The sequence below is a fragment of the Lissotriton helveticus genome, chromosome 6 (genome assembly GCF_964261635.1).
Source record: "Lissotriton helveticus chromosome 6, aLisHel1.1, whole genome shotgun sequence".
NCBI lineage: Eukaryota > Metazoa > Chordata > Amphibia > Caudata > Salamandridae > Lissotriton > Lissotriton helveticus.
This window is the reverse complement of record NC_136067.1, coordinates 440,382,370-440,405,208: the sequence shown is the minus strand read 5'-3', so window position 1 is coordinate 440,405,208 and position 22,839 is coordinate 440,382,370.

The following is a 22,839-nucleotide window of genomic DNA, read 5'->3' as shown; positions in this document are numbered from 1 at the left end:
TCACTGTTGAGCTACTCACTGTAAATATTGCACCTTGCTCACCTTGCGCCGTCCGTTGCTGCACACGCCTTCACTTGAGTTGCTACACCTCACTTGTATATATAGTGCACCAAGTTTTCCTTGGGTTGTCACCCTAAGTTTTGGTTCATGTGCTGAATATAACTGTGTGTATCCAAAAAAATCTTTGCCGAAATATCAAAACTAAAAATGTATTTTTCTAAAAACTCATTGAATAGGTGTCTCCTTTCTCCACTCCTTGTAATGCTGATTGCATACCATGTAAATTGTCCTTACATTTATACCTTTTGGGATATTGTTCTACCTCTATACTCAGCACCCTAATCCCGATTGGTTTATGGGTAATACTCCTGTCCTCTTTATAAGATTGTGAGCAGCTGCCGAGCTGCGAGAGTTTGTACCCCTTTGGTACACTACTCTAGATCTAAGTAAATAGATTTCTTCGACGTGTCATTAACCAGGACACTTACGATGCCTAAGGAGAGCTTATCCTATTCAGAAGAATACATTCAATCATTGATGGTCGGTCCCTCCCTTTTGTCTGGTACAAGCAATCTACCAAAGTCCACGCCCACACCCAATACCTCTAGGGCAAATCTAGACAAGCTTGAACAATTGAAGAAAAAACAAATCCGTACAGACCTACATGCACGTATGCTGACAGACTACCTCAGATCAGGAGTGATTCCGTTGGGATTACAGATACGCAATACCCCAGCCATTTTCACCACAGACCCTGTATTCCGTACCAAATTTAGCCATCTAGCTACCACCTGTTCCAGACATTGGATGGTCCTTGGTATAGACACTGCCTTTGAGCATAGTCGCCGTGAGCTGCGAGAAATAGCTGAATTAGAAAAACTCATTCTAACTGACCCTGCCCTGACAGACGCCAAGAACTTACTGGAAAAGATTTCGTCAACTATTGCAACCTTTAATACATTTGAAGTCAATAAAAAGGTGAATAAAATTGAGAAGGACATCAAATATTACAAGGTGGAACAAACTTATCCATATCTAAAAGACGAATTCTACAACACCCCGTTCACCCCAGCAAGAACTCGCAACTGGGGACGATTCCGGAATAATCAACGGATTACATTTTCCGACTCTTCTAATACTTCTGCAGAAGATTCAGACCCGGGACAGGGTCCCAGTACATCCGGAACAAACACCAGACTGCAACCCCTTCTACCAAGTGTTTTTTTAGGCCTAGGCCGTGGGCGCGGCCAGCCTCCTCCACAAAACCGCCCAGTAAGAAATCGACAGTACCAACCAACTTTTGCGGGGGACCGACAAACCCGCAATCGGTACTAACAATGGGGGCCCCCACAATGAATCAGGGTACCGCAGAAGCCAATGGTGATCTTTCTATACCCATCTTCAATCTGTCGGACTACCGACTCAGCCAAGAAGAAACCACACTCCTCTCTAGAGGTCTTACATTTGTGCCCACCGAACGCATGGACTTCTTGGAACTACAAATGAATTTATTAAAATTCTTTAGAAGGATCAGATTAAAACAATTCTTTATTGACAAACAGGATTCTACATACTCCACTGTGTCAGCATTCCGACCCCCTTCCACATTTAATCCTCCCACTCATTCCATGCCTCCAGAGATCCTCACATTTGAACACCTGGTGATGAGGGATGTCATGAATCTTAAATCTAAACCATATTTCACACCCTACTATATCCCGCTGGTGGAAAAACAAGGCCTTATGTCTCTTAAAAACAATGCGGAGATTGTTATAAAACCAGCGGACAAGGGAGGAGGGATTGTGGTACTTGGACATGACAAATACGATCTGGAAATACAGAGACAACTTATGAACCACAATCATTACAAACCACTTTTGAAGGATCCATAGGAGGATATCAGACAGAAAATACTAACAGTCACTAATGAAGCAAAAGATCTTAATATCATTACAAAAAAAGAATTTTAATTTTTGAACAACTCCTGCCCCAGAACCCCTGTGATGTACGTCTTGCCCAAGTTCCACAAAGACCAGCAGAATCCACCAGGATGCCCAATAATATCTGGGTGTGGATCGATCCTAGAACCTCTGGGCAAATATATTGACGCTGTAATCAAAGAATTTGTTCCTGGTACCGATACCTTCATCCGTGACACCACTGACTTAATAAATACCATCGAAGATACTGAATTTGATACGACCTCTCACCTATTAGTCAGTATGGATATTGAATCCCTCTATACGAACATTCCACATGATGAGGGCCTAAAAGTGATTCGGAACCTCGTCCTGACAAGACCACAACCCTGGAAAATACCCACTAATTTCATTATGGCATTATTACGCATCGCCCTTCAAAACAACTATTTTTTATACAAAGACACCTTTTTCCTACAAGTTAAAGGTGTAGCTATGGGCGCTTGCTTTGCCCCAAATTTTGCGATTCTATTCGTGCACGACCTGGAGAAATCTGTGATCCTGAACCCTGTCAATCCACATCTCTCCCACATATCCCTTTGGCGTCGCTATATAGACGACGTCTTATTGATCTGGAATGGTGATCACCTTACGCTAAATGATTTTACTACATGGCTCAACCAAGCCCAGGAACATCTAAAATTCACCAGTGAGTATAAAACGAACGATCTTCCGTTTCTGGACGTCACCATCCACGCTGAAGACGGAAAATTGGGGACAGCCCTCTTCCGAAAACCTACGGAGAAGAATACTCTCTTGGAGTATTCCAGTTACCATCCTCGAGGCTTACGGGATGGATTACCCTACGGACAATTTTTACGGATTAGACGGAATTGTAAATGGCGCAAGGATTATTTCAGGGAAGCTGAAGTCCTCACGAAAAAACGTATCCATAGAGGCTACCCACGACGTTTGGTCTCTCAAGACAGGAAAAGAGCCTGGTATTGTCACACAGACACGCTCCTTTCATCGCAGCCCAAAAAGACTTTGAACACGATCCCCTTTGTGTCAAAGTTCTGCCCACACAGTAATGAAGTCAGCCAAATCATCAGAAAAAACTGGCCAATACTTCGGGCACATGAACCCTTCACTGAGTTACCCCTTTTCTCCTATCAACGGGGCAGAAACATCGCCAGCCATTTGGTACACACCATTACATGGCCACAACAAGACAGCAAAAGACATACTATTACATCAGCATGGGGATTAGATCCAGTGATCGGACACTACAGATGTCAAAACTGTAGTGTCTGTGATTTGACACAAAATACCAAGGTTTTCCTTTATCACGACCATACCTACAAACTGAAAAGCCATACTAACTGCAGAACGCAGAATGTTATCTATGCCATCACATGCCCTTGCAATTTAATCTATGTAGGGCAAACAACCCAAATGATAAAACAAAGGATCATCCAACATAGAAGTAGGATTAACTGTCAAGTACTCACTGCCCCTTTGGTCTCACACTTCCTCGAACTGGGCCATCAAGATCTTGGCTTAAGGTGGCAAGTGATCGAAAAACTCTCTCTCCCTGTCCGTGGAGGAGATATCAAGACTCTACTAAATAAAGCAGAGTGCAAGTAGATGACCTTATGTAATTCTGTCACTTCTGGCTTGAATAGTCTTGATGAATGGATCAACACCATCAGTCTCTAACTACCCCTTCCGTCATGTTCTATACTGATTACACTCTATATCTATACCTATGGATTGCCCCTAGTATATGACCTCCTAGATCCCTGTTATTGAGTGGTCCTTTGCTTCTTCAAATCTAATTTTCCATTTGAGATCGAGTTTGCTCTAACTGTTTGCCAATGAGAATCTGATTTTTCATTTCATATGCTATGTTCGAAATGGGCCCCCCTGCCAAACGTTTATGAATTATATCGATTAATATGACCTGTCATTGATTGCTCCCTGTCATATTTTGCTCGTGCATTCAAAGAAATGTTTAGCCGATTACATGATTTGCTAGCAACTGACCTTGAATACATCTGGGGTTTACAGGGTTAACCTCGGAATACTTTCACTGGGTCTTGCCCCCGCCCCCGTCACGTGACACCACTCCCAGGTCTCTTCCGCCTTCCCCTTCACCCTCCCTGATGCAAACGCCACAAAGCAGCCGCCTGGATTGTTGACCGGCGAACTTGACTACATTCAGTGGGTCCGCGTCTCTCACCATTAAAACAGGTACGACAGAAGTACGCTTATCGTTCCATCACCACAAACTATCTGGTTAGAAGGGTCCTCAATATTTCTCCTAAATTGCAGGTCCTTGGCCGCCATTACTTCTTACCCACGTGATTTCTCCACGACACTTTGTTCTTGGGAACCCTTCACAATTAACAGGTAACCCCTGACGGTGGTGCTTCATTTACTTTCTGTTATATACACAATATAACAGCCCGTATGACTCCCTCCATTTGAATTATAGGTCCCTTGGTGGGGAATTCTTCAAGTTGCCCACGGGCACTGAGAGATGCCGAGTGGAACAAATTATTCAGGTATTGAGCATTTACGATACCGCGCCTTTCTGCTTGCTTGCTCAGCTAACTTTAGACTGACCCCTTTTCACTGCACTTCTTACAGGTTGTTGACCGCAGATACCCTATTACTGTTCGAATCCCTTGAGACGCCCATTCCATCAGACAATTAATTCAGGTATATACCTTTCTATTCTTAGATCTAACGGGGTCCGACCTAATTATGGTTCGATATACTCACCCTTGTTTCCTTGAATTACAGTCCTTGGGCGGCCAGACGCAACGTGCCGGATCTCCCCGTGCTCGGCCGTGATACCGTCGCGCTCAGGTGAGACCAATTTTGGTCTACTTTATGACCCCCTGTCCCTTCCATAGATACCTGTCTTGATTAAGCATGCATGACACCCCACTTATATACCCCAGAGTATACACCTGTGCCCCCCCCTTTTTGGCTTCCCCTTCTTTATGTCTTACATCCGATGTCTTACGTGATGTGAGGTTACCTAATGACCTACTGGACTCCCCTCGCTCCGTGGCTCTTCCTGCTATTTATTATTATTTATTATCTTTGAATTATTATTTATTATTTAGTAATTTCTCCATGTCCTCTTCCCCCTCCCCGCCCCTCCCCGCCCGGTCCTTCCCATACCTTCCCTGGTCCGCCACTCAACAGATCCCATTCCGCTTCGGTCCCATCCCCTAGCCTCCTCTTTACCCACCTGGCATTGTCTTCCTGGGTGTCTAAATCTATTAATTTTCACCCCACAGCACTTTTAACGAGACAACCCTGTCCTGAAGATGGTCCGCATTGGTTAAGGACCGAAACGTCGTCGACCTTCCAGCGCAGATTTTAGGCGCATACTATTGTGACCCCAATTGTAATTTGAAAATATAAACTGTATTATAGATTGTCACTGATTTCATGTCACTGTTGAGCTACTCACTGTAAATATTGCACCTTGCTCACCTTGCGCCGTCCGTCGCTGCACACGCCTTCACTTGAGTTGCTACACCTCACTTGTATATATAGTGCACCAAGTTTTCCTTGGGTTGTCACCCTAAGTTTTGGTTCATGTGCTGTATATACCTGTGTGTATCCGAAAAAATCTTTGCTGAAATATCAAAACTAAAAATGTATTTTTCTAAAAACGAATTGAATAGGTGTTTCCTTTCTCCACTCCTTGTAATGCTGATTGCATACCATGTAAATTGTCCTTACATTTATACCTTTTGGGATATTGTTCTACCTCTATATTGATATACTTTAGGACTTATTTATTCTTGTTTATCGTGTTTTCCTCTAGACCCTGAAAAAGGGTCTTTTTGAGTGACCCGAAAAGCATTGGGTTTTTGCTTTGATGGAATGAATATTGGAAACTTGTAATTATGAAGTGATTTATTGATGATCGGATAAACAGAAGAAAATAATGAACTTTGAAATAAAAAATCCAAGACGAAACTTGGTTGTTTGAAATCGATTAACCCCTTGCATGCGGGGGTAATTCCAGCGCCCCCATGCTCACGACGAGCTCAGCCCGTCATGAGGCACAGTGCTCGGGTGCTCATGACGAGCTGAGCTTGTCACGGCCACACCCGTTCACATGGAACGTTCAGCACAGCAGGGGAATTATCCCCGCGTGTGAGCGTTCCACGGCCATGACGAACTCAGCTCATCATGAGCACCTGAGCTCTGTGCCTCATGACGAGCTGAGCTCGTCATGAGCACAGAACGGGTTAATAAACGTGGATTTAAGTGAAAAAAAGGAATAGTAACTGTTCCAATTAAAAGTGAGCACATTCCTTGGATAAGGATCTTCCTGACCGAACCAATGATAATTCATACTTCAAGGCACTGTGACTAAGTGTAACGAATGTTGCAGCACACAAATAATTAAGTTGAAGCACAGCAGAAACTCGTGTGCACAGAGAACCAAGAACAACATTGAATGCAGCACATTTTTGGTTTTTAGATTGATTTGTGAGCATTTATTTTAAGATATTATTGATTTTCCACGGTGTTACAGACTAGTTAACCTTGCTTGAAAGTGATGCAGGTGTGGCTTTATCAACATGACACTCCCACATACCTCTCACTGTACCTCATCCTGTTTTGTCCAGGTGCTATAACGGTTGTGCTGTTTATAAGTCTTATAGTTCATGTAATGGTGGCAAATGGACTCTAAAGCTTGATTTTTACTATATAGAGTTACCTAAGAGTGCATATTTCAGCCTACTTGTGTGATCCTTGTGGGTCATTTAAGCAGCCACACAAAACGCTCATGATATCGTGGCACAACAGGACCCCTTTCACTTTTAGGGATGTCTTGGTAACAACTGTTGACAGGGGGTGCCTCGTATTGCGTTTCTGACTTTTTGCTGCTTACCTGGATTTAGACCATGTTATTTGTTACAGCACCTGCCAATTCAATTGACAATACTTCTGAATATATGATCGGTATTTGTAGGAACACCTTTGTACGGGTGAGTGCTTACTGTTGGATGGGAAACACCCGTTACAACGAATGTATTGCTTCACGGTGCTATCGCAGCGCGACTTTTACATCGCACGTGGAAATCGTCTGCCTGACCCCGATTACATCTTCTGATGTTGATTTGTTTGTGGCTGTGCGGAGCATGGATGGATTCAATTTTAAGCATTTGTGTGTGGCTGTGCGCAGCATGGATGGATTCAATTTTAAGCAATGCAATATGTATTTGCCGTGGAGCACCAGACCCTGTTTGAGGAGGTTAAATTGAAGTCTAATATATCCAGGACGGGAAACACCCATTACAACAAATGTATTGCTTCGCGGTGCTATCGCGCCACTTTTACATCGCAGCCGGCTTCACAACGCATGCTGTTGGGACGCATACTAAAACGTCACAATTACATATGCATCGCTAGCGAGTACATCTCGTGGAAATTGTCTGCCTGACCCCGATTACATCTTCTGATGTTGATTTGTGTGTGGCTGTGCGCAGCATGGATGGATTCAATTTTAAGCATTGCAATATGTATTTGCCATGGAGCACCAGCCCTGTTTGAGGAGGTTAAATTAAAGTCTAATTTGGCCGGGAAAACAAACAGGCAACGATAGAGTGCAAATAGATGTTTGTCCAGCAATTCGAATAAATTATTCTTTGAACATAATAGCCCGATATGAGACTGAAGGCATCACTTTGCAATTCATGACCATTAATAATGCTATAAGGTTTGGACAAGCCACATTCTTTTTTAAGCGCCCCCATAAGCGCACATAATATGCTTTTGCCGATGCCTTTAAGGATTCATCTTGTGCCCCTTTGCTGCCCCTTACATCCAGGTGCGATCCAGGTATTTAAAGCTTTTCACTCCCTGTAGGTTAGATCCTTTCAAATGACTGACCCCTTTTTAAATACATTTTCTTCCAAATATCATTGTTTTAGTTTTCGTTAAGTTGCTCATGATATAATTCTCTGTGCAAAAGCGAGCAAGGCATTGAGTGATCTCCGAAAACCTAATCAGATGCGATCTAAAATAATCATCTCATCTGCATATTGGAGTATTTTAATGTTTTGAGTAGCTAAGCTTGGGTGGCACAGCATTAAGAATCAGAAAGCTGAGCAGATTCATCATCATCTTCTGCTGCCTCTTGATAGGAATTAATACCAGACCAATATCTGTTTAAATCATTTGTCCTGTGTATCTGATGGTGAATGGGTGGGTGAGTGGATGGATGGATGGATGTATGGATGGATGGATGGGTGAATGGCTGGGTGGTGGATGCATGATGAATGGGTGGATAGATGGGTGGGTGGGTGGATTAATGGATGGGTGGCTGGGTGGTGGGTGCATGATGGATGGGTGGAAGGATGCATGGTGGATGGGTGGGTGGGTGGATGGATGGGTGAGTGGATGGATGGGTGGATGGATGGGTGGCTGGGTGGTGGATGAGTGGCTGGGTGGAGATGCATGATGGATGGATGGATGGATGGATGGATGGAAGGGTGGATGGATGGATGGGTGGCTGGGTGGTGGCTGCATGAGGGATGGGTGGATGGATGGGTGAATGGATGCATGATGGATGGGTGGATGGATGGGCTAAGCTTGGGTGGCACAGCATTAAGAATCAGAAAGCTGAGCAGATTCATCATCATCTTCTACAGCCTCTTGATAGGAATGAATACCAGACCAATATCTGTCTAAATCCTTTGTCTTGTGTATCTGATGGTGGATGGGTGGGTGGATGTATGGATGGATGGATGGGTGGATGGGTGGATGGATGGATGAGTGGATGAGTGGCTGGGTGGTGGATGCATGATGAATGAGTGGATAGATGGGTGGATGGGTGGGTGGCTGGGTGGTGGGTGCATGATGGATGGGTGGATGGATGGGTGGATGGATGCATGGCGGATGGGTAGGTGGGTGTATGCATGGGTGAGTGGATGGATGGGTGGATGGATGGGTGGCTGGGTGGTGGATGGGTGGCTGGGTGGTGGATGCATGATGAATGGGTGGATGGATGGGTGGGTGGATGGATAGGTGGCTGGGTGGCTGGGTGGTGGTTGCATGATGGATGGGTGGATGGATGCATGGTGGATGGGTGGGTAGCTGGGTGGTGGGTGCATGATGGATGGTTGGATGGATGGGTCGATGGATACATGGATTCTGGGTGGGTGGATGGAAGGGTGAGTGGATGGGTGGGTGGATGGATGGGTGGCTGGGTGGTGGATGAGTGGCTGGGTGGTGGATGCATGATAAATGGGTGGATTGGTGGGTGGATGGATGGATGGATGGATGGGTGGCTGGGTGGTGGGTGCATGATGGATGGGTGGATGGGTGCATGGTGGATGGGTGGATGGATGGGTGGATAGATACATGGAGGATGGGTGGGTGGATGGATGGGTGGCTGAGTGGTAGGTGATTGGCTGGGTGGTGGATGCATGATGAATGAGTGGATGCATGGGTGGATGGATGGATGAATGGGTGGCTGGGTGGTGGGTGCATGATGGATTGGTGGATGGATGGGTGGATGGATGCATGGTGGATGGGTGGGTGGGTGGATGGATGAGTGGCTGGGTGGTGGATGCATGATGGATGGGTGGCTGGATGCTGGCTGCATAATGGATGGGTAGGTGGATGGATGGATGGTAGGGTGGCTGGGTGCCTGGAAGGTGGGTGCATGATGGATGGGATTGATGGATGGGTGGATGGATGCATGGTGGATGGGTGGGTGGGTGGATGGATGGGTGAGTGGATGGATGGGTGGATGGATACATGGAGTATGGGTGGGTGGATGGATGGGTGGCTGAGTGGTAGGTGATTGGCTGGGTGGCTGATGCATGATGAATGAGTGGATGGATGGGTGGATGGATGGATGAATGGGTGGCTGGGTGGTGGGTGCATGATGGATGGGTGGATGGATGGGTGGATGGATGCATGGTGGATGGGTGGGTGGGTGGATGGATGAGTGGCTGGGTGGTGGATGCATGATGGATGGGTGGCTGGGTGCTGGCTGCATGATGGATGGGTAGGTGGATGGATGGATGGTAGGGTGGCTGGGTGCCTGGATGGTGGGTGCATGATGGATGCGATTGATGGATGGGTGGATGGATGCATGGTGGATGGGTGGGTGGGTGGATGGATGAGTGGCTGGGTGGTGGATGCATGATGGATGGGTGGCTGGGTGCTGGCTGCATGATGGATGGGTAGGTGGATGGATGGATGGTAGGGTGGCTGGGTGCCTGGATGGTGGGTGCATGATGGATGCGATTGATGGATGGGTGGATGGATGCATGGTGGACGGGTGGGTGGGTGGATGGATGGGTGAGTGGATGGATGGGTGGATGGATGGGTGGCTGGGTAGTGGATGAGTGGCTGGGTGGTGGATGCATGATGAATGGGTGGATGGATGGGTGGCTGGGTGGTGGATGCATGATGCATGGGTGGATGAATGGGTGGATGGATGCATGGTGGATGGATGAGTGTCTGGGTCGTGGGTGCATGATGGGTGGTTGGATGGATGGGTGGATGGATGAGTGGGTGGATGGATGAGTGGGTGGATGGGTGGTTGAGTGGATGGGTTGATGGATGGATGGGTGGCTGGGTGGTGGATGAGTTACTCGGTGGTGGCTGCATGATGGATGGGTGGATGGATGGATGGGTCGGTGAGGACATGATGGATGGTTGGATGGCATGCCCTGGTAATGAATGGGCCAACGCAGGAAAAAAGGCAATGAAAACACGGCGGCTCATCTATCTGCAGGTAGGTCAAGTGAAATAAAGCTGATTGGATATGAAACTATTTGTAATATGTTATTATTACAATGATTGTATATGGAACTACACATATATTACCTACTGGCGGTCGCCAGTAGGTATATATAGTTAGGATCGATTTCCATAGGAAAATCGCAACATTCTATTTGGAATAACTTTAGCGCCGGTTGAGCAATCAGGCTGAATTTCTCAGCAACTTTGCCTCGCGGCACACCGCTCCTTCCCTGAAAGTTTGGGGGGGATTCGTCAAGCGGGGGCTGAGATAAAAGGGGGGTCCCAAAACGTGTTTTACCCATGTTAATTTCCATTGGGCGGTCTGTCGCAGGGTTAGCTCGAACGGCTGAATGGATTTTCACCAAACTTGGCAAAATTGTAGGGACTGGTAGCCCGATGTGACTTTGCTATGTCTCAAGATATGTGCTCCAGTGAATTTTGAGTAATTTAGGTTTAAAAAAATTTATATATCTGTAAGCGCGCCCCGGTACGCGTACCGGGGAGCGCTCCGGGCGCGCCACGCGACTTGCGCACGACAAGCTGATTGGTTCTCGGGTGCCTGTAAACATTGGAAACAGTCAGCAGCGGCCGCCATCTTGTGTCTCGGTAGGATTGAGATACAAGAGGTGGCAAAAATCAAAGGGGGAAATGAGCAAAAGGGGGCAGGGTAGACCCCCCCTGACCCCCTAGATTTGATGTGGGGGCCATAAAAGGGTCCCGTGGGACAAAAAATATATATATTTTTTTTTCGATTTTCACGGGGGCGCGCCCGGTACGCGCACCGGGGAGCGTACGAGGGAGCGTACTTAGGTGAAAAATAGTGAAAATAATAGTGTAAAATAATCATTTTAAGTGATTACATGTAGGGTAGCTCTGAAAAGAGCTTTTGGGTTCTGTGGCTGTTTTAGGTACCTACAAGTGTGTCCCACACACACCCACATGCACACAACCCCACACTCACACACCCACTTACTCCTCACACACACTTCACACATGCACACTTCCACCCACAGTCAAACACCACACACCCCCACATCGACACCTTACACATCCACAGCTACACCCACATCCCACACACCCACACTCAAACACACACCTCACCCCCCTTCCACCACACACACACACACACGCACATACACACAAATATCTCACAGACACACCACACACATCCCACACACACATCTTCCCCCAACACACACAGAGAGAACTCACAGACACATCCACAAATCTTATACATACATACACATCCTAAACACATACCTCCCACACCCTCACACACCCCACACACACCTCACACACCCACACTCCCACCTACACTCAAACACCCCACACACCCACACCCACACACACACCTTACATACCCATATCCCCACCCACATCCATATACCCCACACACCTATACACCTCATCCCCCCTAGACACACAGACACACACATACACACCTCACAGCCACCCCCCGCACATCCCCTACACACACCTCCCCCACCCCCACACATGGGGAAAACTCAGTGAAACACTAAAATAATAATTTAAAGTGCTTAGAGGTAGGGTATCTCTGAATAGAGTTGTTGTGTTGTGTGGGTGATTTAAGTACCAACATGTAGGTACCAATGCAGAGTCTTAAATTCAATGTACACAGTTTCCTCTGTAGATAATTTGCATGTTGTTATAGAAGTTAGTGTGGTATGTATATGGAATCTATACCATAGTCTGTCAGGGAAGCAGAAACAACATGGAGGCAGGAGATGAAAAAGAGATGTCAAATGCACATTGGAGATAATATAGTGGGAGAAAGGAAGTAACTATGAGCAAAATTACTATGTAACACAAATACGTTGCACAGTATACTATAAGTCTGACTTTATATTATAATCAATTTGGTAATAGTTTATGAATTACATATAATAATGAATAATGTCTCGAACAATTTTTGATTATTAAATATAAATTTATTTTTCTGATTCTTTTTCAAAATTTAATAAAACTTCTAACAATATATTGTCTGGAATGTCCTCATTTTCATTCTGTGATTCTATTGCTTCCACAAACTGAACTAATTCATGGTCCAGTGACTCATCCATAAGATCAAAGTCATCATTCTCATCAATAATTTCTTCAGGGTTGTTCTCCAGAACAATTTCGAAAGAAATATTCTGTTCTCCTTCCATTTTCTTGCTGTAAATTGCATAAAAAATAAATATAACAGTAGAGATAGGGCACTGTTGGGTTTAAGTTCAGACGGGTAGTTTTGATTTTTTAACAGTGAAGTTATGTTTGGGCAGTGTATGGTATCAGGCTGGACGTAGAAATATAAAAAAGTGTATGTGATAAAGCCTAAGTAAATTCATAATTATACAAGACAAGCCTAACTCCATCCATAACTATAACAGAGAAGCCTATCTCAATCTATAACTATTACAGAGGGATAGTATATAACTATCAGAAAATGTTTTCCAAATTACCTTAAAGTGCACAACATACTTCACTTTCCAAAATAACAACTTACCTTTGAGAAAGCAGTTGAAGTTCTCAGTGAAAATCCTTTTCAAATGCACTTCAGGAAGTAGTAGTCAAAATGGCTGTGTTTCCCCCTCATTTTTCATTTATATTCATGTACATAAGCAATCAAATGTCAGGAAAAAAAAATAGAAAATGAAAGTAACATTTTAATTGGTTGTCAATTCTAACACTTCAGATGTGTTTTTGTTATGTAATTTACCTCAGGATATTTAGACAGGGCTACAGGCCAAATGGCTGAATGGAATTCCACCAAATTTGGGAAAATGGTAGGGACTGGTATGTAGTATTGCCTATTCTATATTTGGTGAAAGTGTCTCCAGTGGTTTTTATGTAAATTATCTTTTATTATTTTTTTTGGAGTGCTTCCCGGTGCGCGCCCCGGTACGCGTACCGGCAGCGCTACGGGAGTCCTCCATTTTGTGTTTTGGTAGATTTGAGTCAGAAAATGGTGGACAAACAACGTTGGGAATGGGTATTCGGGGGCACGGTTGGCACACCCTGACCCTCTAGGTTTTCTGAGGGGGTCTTAGGAGGCCCATATAGGACAAAAAAATATATATATTTTTAAATTTTCGCGGGGGAGCGCCCGGTACGCGCACCGGGAAGCGTACCGGGGAGCGTACTTGGTGAAAAATAGTGAAAAAAGTTAGAAAAAGATAATCATTTGGAGTGATCAGAGATAGGGTAGCCCTGAAAAGGGCTTTTGGGTTCTGTGGCTGATTTAGGTACCTACAAGTAGGTACCAATGCACAGTCTTAAATTCAGGAGGAATATTCTATTCCCTTCATCTGAGAAGTGCACACCATCTTCTCTGTAAATATCTTGCATGTTGTAACGCAAGTTGTTGTTGTATATTGAACCCATTCCATAGTCTCTCATGTAAGCAGAAACAGATTTATTCACATGTTTCCGTGCTTTTTCAAATTGTGGACAAAATTGGTTGGACCACTTCCATTTCTGCCTTTGGCATATATTGGAATATACCAAGGCAGTTTGTGGAAAAAGTGCCATCAATTGATCAAAGGTGTCCTTTAAAAGCATTTCCAGACCTACACCAGTCAAAGTGCCCAAGTCATTTCCTCCACAGTGCAGAATTAACAGGTCAGGGTGTGGCAAATGCAAACATTTTTCACCAATGGAATCAATTGGTGACATTTTAATCCTCTGTGGCTAATCCATTTTATGTTCACGTTTGATAAATCAAGGTTGTGTAAATTTCTGTTACTAGCATACCTTTGAGCCCAGTGGATATAACTATGTCCAATAATACAGACAGAATACATGGTCAGAGGAGATTCTGGTGCAGTTAGATGAAGTGTGGAAAAGAAATGGCAGTTGGAATAATAGGAGTTTGCAAAAAAAAAAAACTGTGGAGTTTCAGTGCTCTTGAATCACAAGCAATGATTGGTAGAATGAGATAGGTGAAAACTGAAAGTTAGGGTGCATGGTTGTGTTCTGTGTATGAAGTAATTTGAATGGTTAAAAAAAGTTATTTAAAGAAACCTCACACCAGATAAGCTGGTGTATTTGCAGGTCAACCATCCTTGCAGAGGTGATTTCCAACATTGTAGAATAAACTTTTAACCCTGGCAGCTCAGTGAGGACGGAGTTGCTATGGTACCAGGTAGAAAGAGCTGATGGGGGAAAGGGTGTTGGTTTGAATATAGAGAGGGAAGAGTTTTAATTGGTTAACAAAAATGGATATCTGTGTAGAATTAGAGGTTTTCTGTGCCTTTATGGTTTGCAGTGGTTGGAGAACATACCTTTTGCTCTGCTAAAGAAATATTGGTGTGTGTATCTGACACTGTTGTGAATGTCCTAAAGCATTTGTAAAGGTGAGTTATGATTCATTTAATATACATAGAGACTTGTATACTCTATGGAGAAGATTTGGAAGAAAATTGTGGTCTTTACATGTTGCTTTGTGTCATGCTTTTTGATAATGCTTGGTAAAAAGTTTTTACTGCATAGAGGAATTGTATTTTGTAAAATTGTGAATTTTTAGTTGTGACATGGAATGCTTCTACGTAGGACTTGTGCTGTGTTTTGTAAATGTGATGTAAAAAACGATTTTGGGGGAAAAAATAGTTTTTACATTTTTTAAAAGGAATCAAAAATGTGTGCATGTTTAATAGAAATACATTTGACTCTTTACAATGATGTTACCTGTGTTAACTCAGTGTAGGAAACATATTGAGTTTGTTTGCATAGAGGAATTGTAATTTGTAAAATTGTGAAGCTTCATGTGAAAGCTTTTGCCTTAGTCTTATCATTGCTGTGAGGCAGATGGTTGTACATAGGATCTGTGCTGTGTTTCCTAAATGTGATGTTAAAAACGATTTTGGGGAAATGAATGTTTTTTACATATTTGAGTATATTGTGGCACAGAGGTTTAAAAAGTGACGCATCTAATTACATGTGTCTCTTTTTAAATATGGTGCAAAAAGGTACATGTTTGGGCTTTCTTGGGGAGCGTAGGTGGTGAGGCTTGTGTCTAAGAGTGCAGTGAACTAGGCTTCATGAAGCCTAGACCCTTACTGCACTGTTAGACACAGGTGTGCATTTGACTCTTTACAATGATGTTACATGTGTTAACTCAGTGTAGGAAGCATATTGAGTTTGTTTGCATAGAGGAATTGTATTTTGTAAAATTGTGAAGCTTCATGTGAAAGCTTTTGCCTTAGTCGCATCCCGCTGTGAGGCAGATGGTTGTACATAGGATCTGTGCTGTGTTTCCTAAATGTGATTTCTAAATCGATATTGAGGAAATGAATGTTTTTTACATATTTCAGTATATTGTGACGCAGAGGTTTAAAACGTGACGCATCTAATTACATGTGTCTCTTTTTAAATATGGTGCAAAAAAGTACATGTTTGGGCTTTCCTGGGGAGCGTAGGTGGTGAGGCTTGTGTCTAAGAGTGCAGTGGAATAGACTTCATGAAGCCTATCCCTGACTGCACTGTTAGACACAGGTGTGAATTTGACTCTTTACAATGATGTTACATGTGTTAACTCAGTGTAGGAAGCATATAGAGTTTGTTTGCATAGAGGAATTGTAATTTGTAAAATTGTGACGCTTCATGTGAAAGCTTTTGCCTTAGTCTTATCCCTGCTGTGAGGCAGATGGTTGTACATAGGATCTGTGCTGTGTTTCCTAAATGTGATGTCAAAAACGATTTTGGGGAAATGATTTTTTTTTTTACATATTTGAGTATATTGTGGCGCAGAGGTTTAAGACGTGACGCATCTAATTACATGTCTCACTTTTTAAATATGGTGCAAAAAGGTACATGTTTGGGCTTTCCTGGGGAGCGTAGGTAGTGAGGCTTGTGTCTAAAAATGCAGTGGACTAGGCTTCATGAGGCATAAAAATAGTTTTTACATTTTTTAAAAGGAATAAAGAATGTGTGCATGTTTAATAGAAATACATTTGACTCTTTAGAATGATGTTAGCTGTGTTAACTCAGTGTAGGAAGCATATTGAGTTTGTTTGCATAGAGGAATTGTATTTTGTAAAATTGTGAAGCTTCATGTGCAAGATTTTGCCTCAGTCTTATCCCTGCTGTGAGGCAGATGGTTGTAAATATGATCTGTGCTGTGTTTCCTAAATGTGATGTCAAAAACGATTTTGGGGAAAATCAATGGATTTTACATTTTTGAGTATAATGTGGCGCAAAGGTTTAAAAAATGACGCATACATGCGTCACTTTTTAAATATGGGGAAAAAAGGTACATGTTTGGGCTTTCCTGGGGAGCCTAGGTGGTGAGGATTGTATCTAAGTGTGCAGTGGACTAGGCTTCATGAAGCATATCCCTGTCTGCATTCTTAGACACAGGTGTCAATTTGACTCTTTACAATGATGTTAGCTGTGTTTTAAAACAGTGTAGGAAGCTTATTGAGTTTGTTTGCATAGAGGAATTGTATTTTGTAAAATTGTGAAGCTCCATGAGAAATTGTTTGCCTCACTCTTATTCCTGGTGTGAGGCAGGTGCAAGATTTTGCCTCAGTCTTATCCCTGCTGTGAGGCAGATGATTGTAAATAGGATCTGTGCTGTGTTTCCTAAATGTAATGTCAAAAACGATTTTGGGGAAAATATATGGTTTTTATATTTTTGAATATTATGTGGCACAGAGGTTTAAAAAGTGACGCATCTACCTACATGTGTTATTTTTTAAATATGGGGCAAAAAAAGGTACTTGTTTGGGATTTCCTGGGGAGCATAGGTGTTGAGGCTTGTGTCTAAGAGTGCAGTGGATTAGGCTTTATGAAGCCTATCTCTGCTGCATTCTTAGACACAGGTGTTTTGAGGAAAAATATGCTTCATGAAGCCTAGTCCACTGCACACTTAGATACAATCCTCACCACCTAGTCTCACCAGGAAAACCCAAACATGTACCTTTTTTCCCCATATTTAAAAAGTGACGCATGTATGCGTCATTTTTTAAACCTTTGTGCCACATTATACTCAAAAATGTAAAATACATTTATTTTCCCCAAAATCGTTTTTGATATCAAATTTAGGAAACACAGCACAGATCAGATTTACAATCATCTGCCTCACATCAGGGATAAGACTGAGGCAAAATCTTGCACCTGCCTCACAACAGGAATAAGACTGAGGCAAACGCTTTCACATGGAGCTTCACAATTTTACAAAATACAATTCCTCTATGCAAACAAACTCAATATGATTCCTACACTGATTTAAAACACAGCTAACATCACTGTAAAGAGTCAAATTGACACCTGCGTCTAAGAATGCAGACAGGTATATGCTTCATGAAGCCTAGTCCACTGCACTCTTAGACACAAGCTTCACCAACTACGCTCCCCAGGAAAACCCAAACAAGTACCTTTTTGCTGCATATTTAAAAATTGATGCATGTAGGTAGATGCGTCACTTTTTAAACCTCTGCGCCACATTATAATCAAAAATGTAAAAACCAATCATTTTCTCCAAAATCGTTTTTGACATCATATTTAGGAAACACAGCACAGATCCTATTTACAATCATCTGCCTCACAGCAGGGATAAGACTGAGGCAAAATCTTGCACCTGCCTCACAACAGGAATAAGACTGAGGCAAACGCTTTCTCATGGAGCTTCACAATTTTATAAAATACAATTTTATATAACTATATAACTCAATATTTTCTTGGGAAGCATAGGTGGTGAAGCCTGTGTATAAGATGCAGTGGAGTTAGACATAGGTCTGATCTTCTTTGTAGTTGTGGACAGAGCTGTCTTCCACTATATTTTTCAATACACTCCTCACCTTTTGTGCACCACTGGAGAATCCTCACCTGATTTGAAACCCTGTATTGATCATTTGCTTTTTGTCATTGCTTTGTTGTTTGGTAATAGTGGTCTATAATGTGGTACTGTTTTTCTTTAACACAGATTGAAATCGTTATTTGAAGAAAAAGCAAAGATGCCCACAAAAGAAAGGACAAAGAAAGAACGCAACCGGGAAAAATCAAAAATAGCAACGGAATTACAGCATTCTTCCACAACAGATACTTTAAAAAACAGGAACAAAGCTCCTGGTAAGACAACTAAGTCTTTTTTACGCAACATATGTACATCCAGAAAAAATAATGGACACCATGTACAAAAAGAAAATGAGAGAGTAAAATTGAAAAGGAAGGAGAGAAATTCAAAGAATCCTAAAACTGGAGCAGGAGAGAATAATATGTATAGGAATAGAAGGCAGAATCAGTTTAGAGACATTCGTAGACGAATGTTTCGCAATAGGGTGGTTTTAAATTTGTTAAAAAACATTAGGAAAGGTAAACAGAGAGCTGCTTTTTATAAGAAAACGAAAAGTGTAGAGAAGATTGTTGATCATGCTTTTGAAGTTAAGAAAAATTTATTTATTTTAATAATCAATAGAATTAGGACACTTAACAAGACAATTGATGTTGTCAAATCAAACAGTAGATGGAAAAGAGTAATTATTCGGACTAATTTTTGTAAAGTTTTTTCTGGAGAATGGATGCACAGTTCAAGTTGTGAGCCATTTTTTAATGAGGAGAGTTACTTCCAGGAGAATGATTTAGTGCATGCAGTTGACACCAGTGGTCGAGCGTATGAAGTGAAAGACGGTTGTCGGATCGAAAAAGAGAAACTTGTGCCTAGAGAACCAGAAGAGGTGTTATCTGATGGAGTTTTAGGGAGACATACTAAGGGTCCAGTGTACACTTGGAAGTGTAGTAGTATTTGTAGTGTGCGACAGGAATCAATTGATTTGTTTTGTAATTTCTTACGTACATATAGTAAGAAAAGTCTAAAGCAGAAAATGAAGTTGTTGCAAGACTTAGATCCTTGCAGAGTGAGAGGAATCACAGGTTTGCAAGGCCATTCACTGGCTTGTCTTTCTAGAAAAGTCTGTCAGAGTGTTTTTCATCATTTTAGGATGTTAGCAGTGCATCATACCAAAATGAGGAAATTAGTGAGAATGTTGTATTATGCAAAAAGTCCAGCACTTAAGCTTAAACAATTAAACAGTGCTCTTTTGCATGGAACAGAATTAGATGTGAAGAAGATTTGTGAAGAAATTGAGTTTTTTTATTTTCGTGAGCAAGAGGACAGTGTAGAAATTGAGACAGCAATTCAAGGTAATGTGGAAGACAATGTACAGATTTTAAATACAGAAAAGTTTGAGAAGGAAATTACCAGGTTTAAGGTGAAATCAAGTGAAAGGCCGAATTTTACTTGTGTGTGTTGTCGACGGACTCATTATAAGATTCAGACTAGGTTAGTTGATTTATATGCAAAAAGTGAAAAGATGGATAATTATGAGTGGAAAGATTTAGCAACTTATTTGTGGGTGGAGAATTCTTTTGATTTGAGTTCTGATCAGCGTATTTGTAAATATTGTTATGACAAATTAAATCAAAACAGAATGCCTGCTACAGCTGTTCATAATAATCTGGAGTTGATAGACATTCCCCGTGAATTGATGGATTTAAATACATATGAGTCTATTTTGATTCAATGTGTCCATCCTTTTCAGGCAATTGTTCGCATGGAGCCTAAGATAGGGAAATTGCCTCCTACAGATTTGCAGAGAGGATTAAAGGGAAGAGTTGTTTATTTGCCCCTAGATTTGAAAAAAAATATTGATACAATTGGTATAGAAAAAGTAGAAGAGGAACCTTTAGTTATTCTAGTTAATGGGGTTCCAACAAAGAGTAAAAAAATCTGGCAAGATTTAGTGGATGTTAGGAAAGTCAAAAAGGCAACATTGTATTTAGTCAAAAACAATGAGTACTACAAAGATGTATGTGTTGCAGCAGAGGAAACAGCTACAGATGAAGACAGTGATTGTTCAGGGGGCCAAATTGAAAAAGTTGATGTGTCTAGAAGTGAAGAAATATATGAACATTATACTGTTCATCCTTTACATTCCAAAGAACTAATGGGGAATGCAATTGACTTGTTTCAAATGAAAACAGCAAAAGGAAGTCCCATTAGTGTATGGGAAGAAAGTTTGGAAGCTCGTTGTTTTCCACAGCTATTTCCAACAGGTCGAGGTGGACGATATGACGATCGACCACTTCAAATTCCTGCATCTGAATATCGAACTGTAAGATTATATGCTGAAGATGCAAGGTTTCGTCAATGCATTCCCTATTTGTTTCATCTACTGTATGAAAGTGACTTGTCTGGGCTTTCTTATGCAGTAAACCATATTCTGAAAAATGGAGCACATCTACAAAATGTTTCGGCGAGGGACTTTATGGAGAAAGTGAATCTTCAAGATAATATTTTAGAATCTCATCTAATCAATCTCATGGCATGTCAGCGTGGTACAAATGAGTATTGGTACCGTCGCCATGGGGAATTGAAATGTATGCTAAGAAACTTAGGAACTCCTACATGGTTCCTCACTCTTAGCTGTGCTGAGTATGCATGGGAGGACTTACTTCAATTTCTACGAGAGGCCAATGCTAATATACAAAATATAGAATTCAAAACACCTGGAGAACTGTGCTCTTTGGATCCAGTGAATGTATGCAGATATTTTAATCATAGATTTGAAGCTATGATGCCTTTTATTACCAACAAAAACAATCCTCCCCTTGGAGAGGTTTTGGATTTCTTTTGGAGAAAGGAGTATCAAGCGAGAGGTGCTCCTCACATACATATGTTGTTGTGGATTAAAGATGCACCCAAATTTGGAACAGATTCGGATGACACGGTGATGAGTTTCATTGAAGAGTATTCAACATGTGCTGTTCCGAAAACTACAGAAGAAAACAGTTTAAGGCAACAAGTTTTACGCTTTCAATCCCATCATTGTGGAAAGTACTGTCGTCGAAAATTCAGAAACAAGGACAAGTTCTACACAAAATGTCGTTTCAGCTTTCCACGACCAGTGATTTCTAAAGGAAGAGTAAATAATTTGATGTCTTCTCTGCGACATACTGTGACGAGGAAATCACCAAAAAATACATACAATTTAAAAAGAGATGAAGAGTCTAAGTACATCAACGACTACCAGTGATTTTGTCCATGTGGAATGCTAACATGGATATTCAATTCGTTGCTGACAACTCTATTGCTGTGGCTCGATATGTGACGTCTTACATCACAAAAAAAGAAAAGACAGAACTAAAGGAAATGTGGGAGGACATTTCACATGAAAAGAGTCTAAGCAAGAAATTATACAGTTACAGTCTGAAGATGTTGTCACATCGAGAAATTGGAGCGTATGAATGTTCTGATCGATTGTCGTCAGCAAGTCTCTATGCCAAATCTAGAACCATCATTTGGGTGAGTCTAGGTCTTGCTGCAACACGAAATCGAGTTTTGAAATCAGTACAAGAGATAGAGTATTTGGCGGAGAAAGAACCAGAAAGTACAGATATTTTGAAGACAAACATGTTGGATACATACTATCCAAATAGAAGTCATCACCTTGAGAACGCTTGTCTCTATGAAGTTCTGCAGAGATATATTTATAAGAGGAACATCAGAGAAGATATCAATAATGGAATATATGGAGTCATTGGATGTGAAGGATGGCTAGTGAAACATAAAAAAAAGGTAATTTGATTAATCATCACAAATTGAGTTGTGATAATACAGATAAAAGAGAATTTTATTATTTGGCTCTTTTGCAACTGTTTAAACCATGGCGTGAAGAAGAGGAACTTCTTGGAGATTTTCTCTGTTATGAAGACTCCTTTAATGCAATGAAGGATACCATAGAATGTCCTGTTTTTCCAAATTATCTGCAAATGTTGAATGAAGAAATAGAGCAAGAAGCCACAATTGCTGCAGAGATTGCGAGAGACAGTTCTCAAGGCAGTCAGAGTTCTGCTTCATTGAGTCAGGATCCACTAGGAGGACCAATTATCCAAAATGAAGCTGCTACTGCCATGGATGAGGTGGAAAGAGCTATGGAACAAGGTCAAGATGATGAAGTTAACTTAGAAGATTTGGTGAAACAACTAAACCTTGAGCAGAAACAGATATATGACGAAGTCACAGAACAGATTGAACATGGATTCAGTCATGAGAAAAAAGAATGCTCATGTACATCATTTAAGCCTGTCCAACTGTACGTGAGTGGAGAAGCGGGAACTGGAA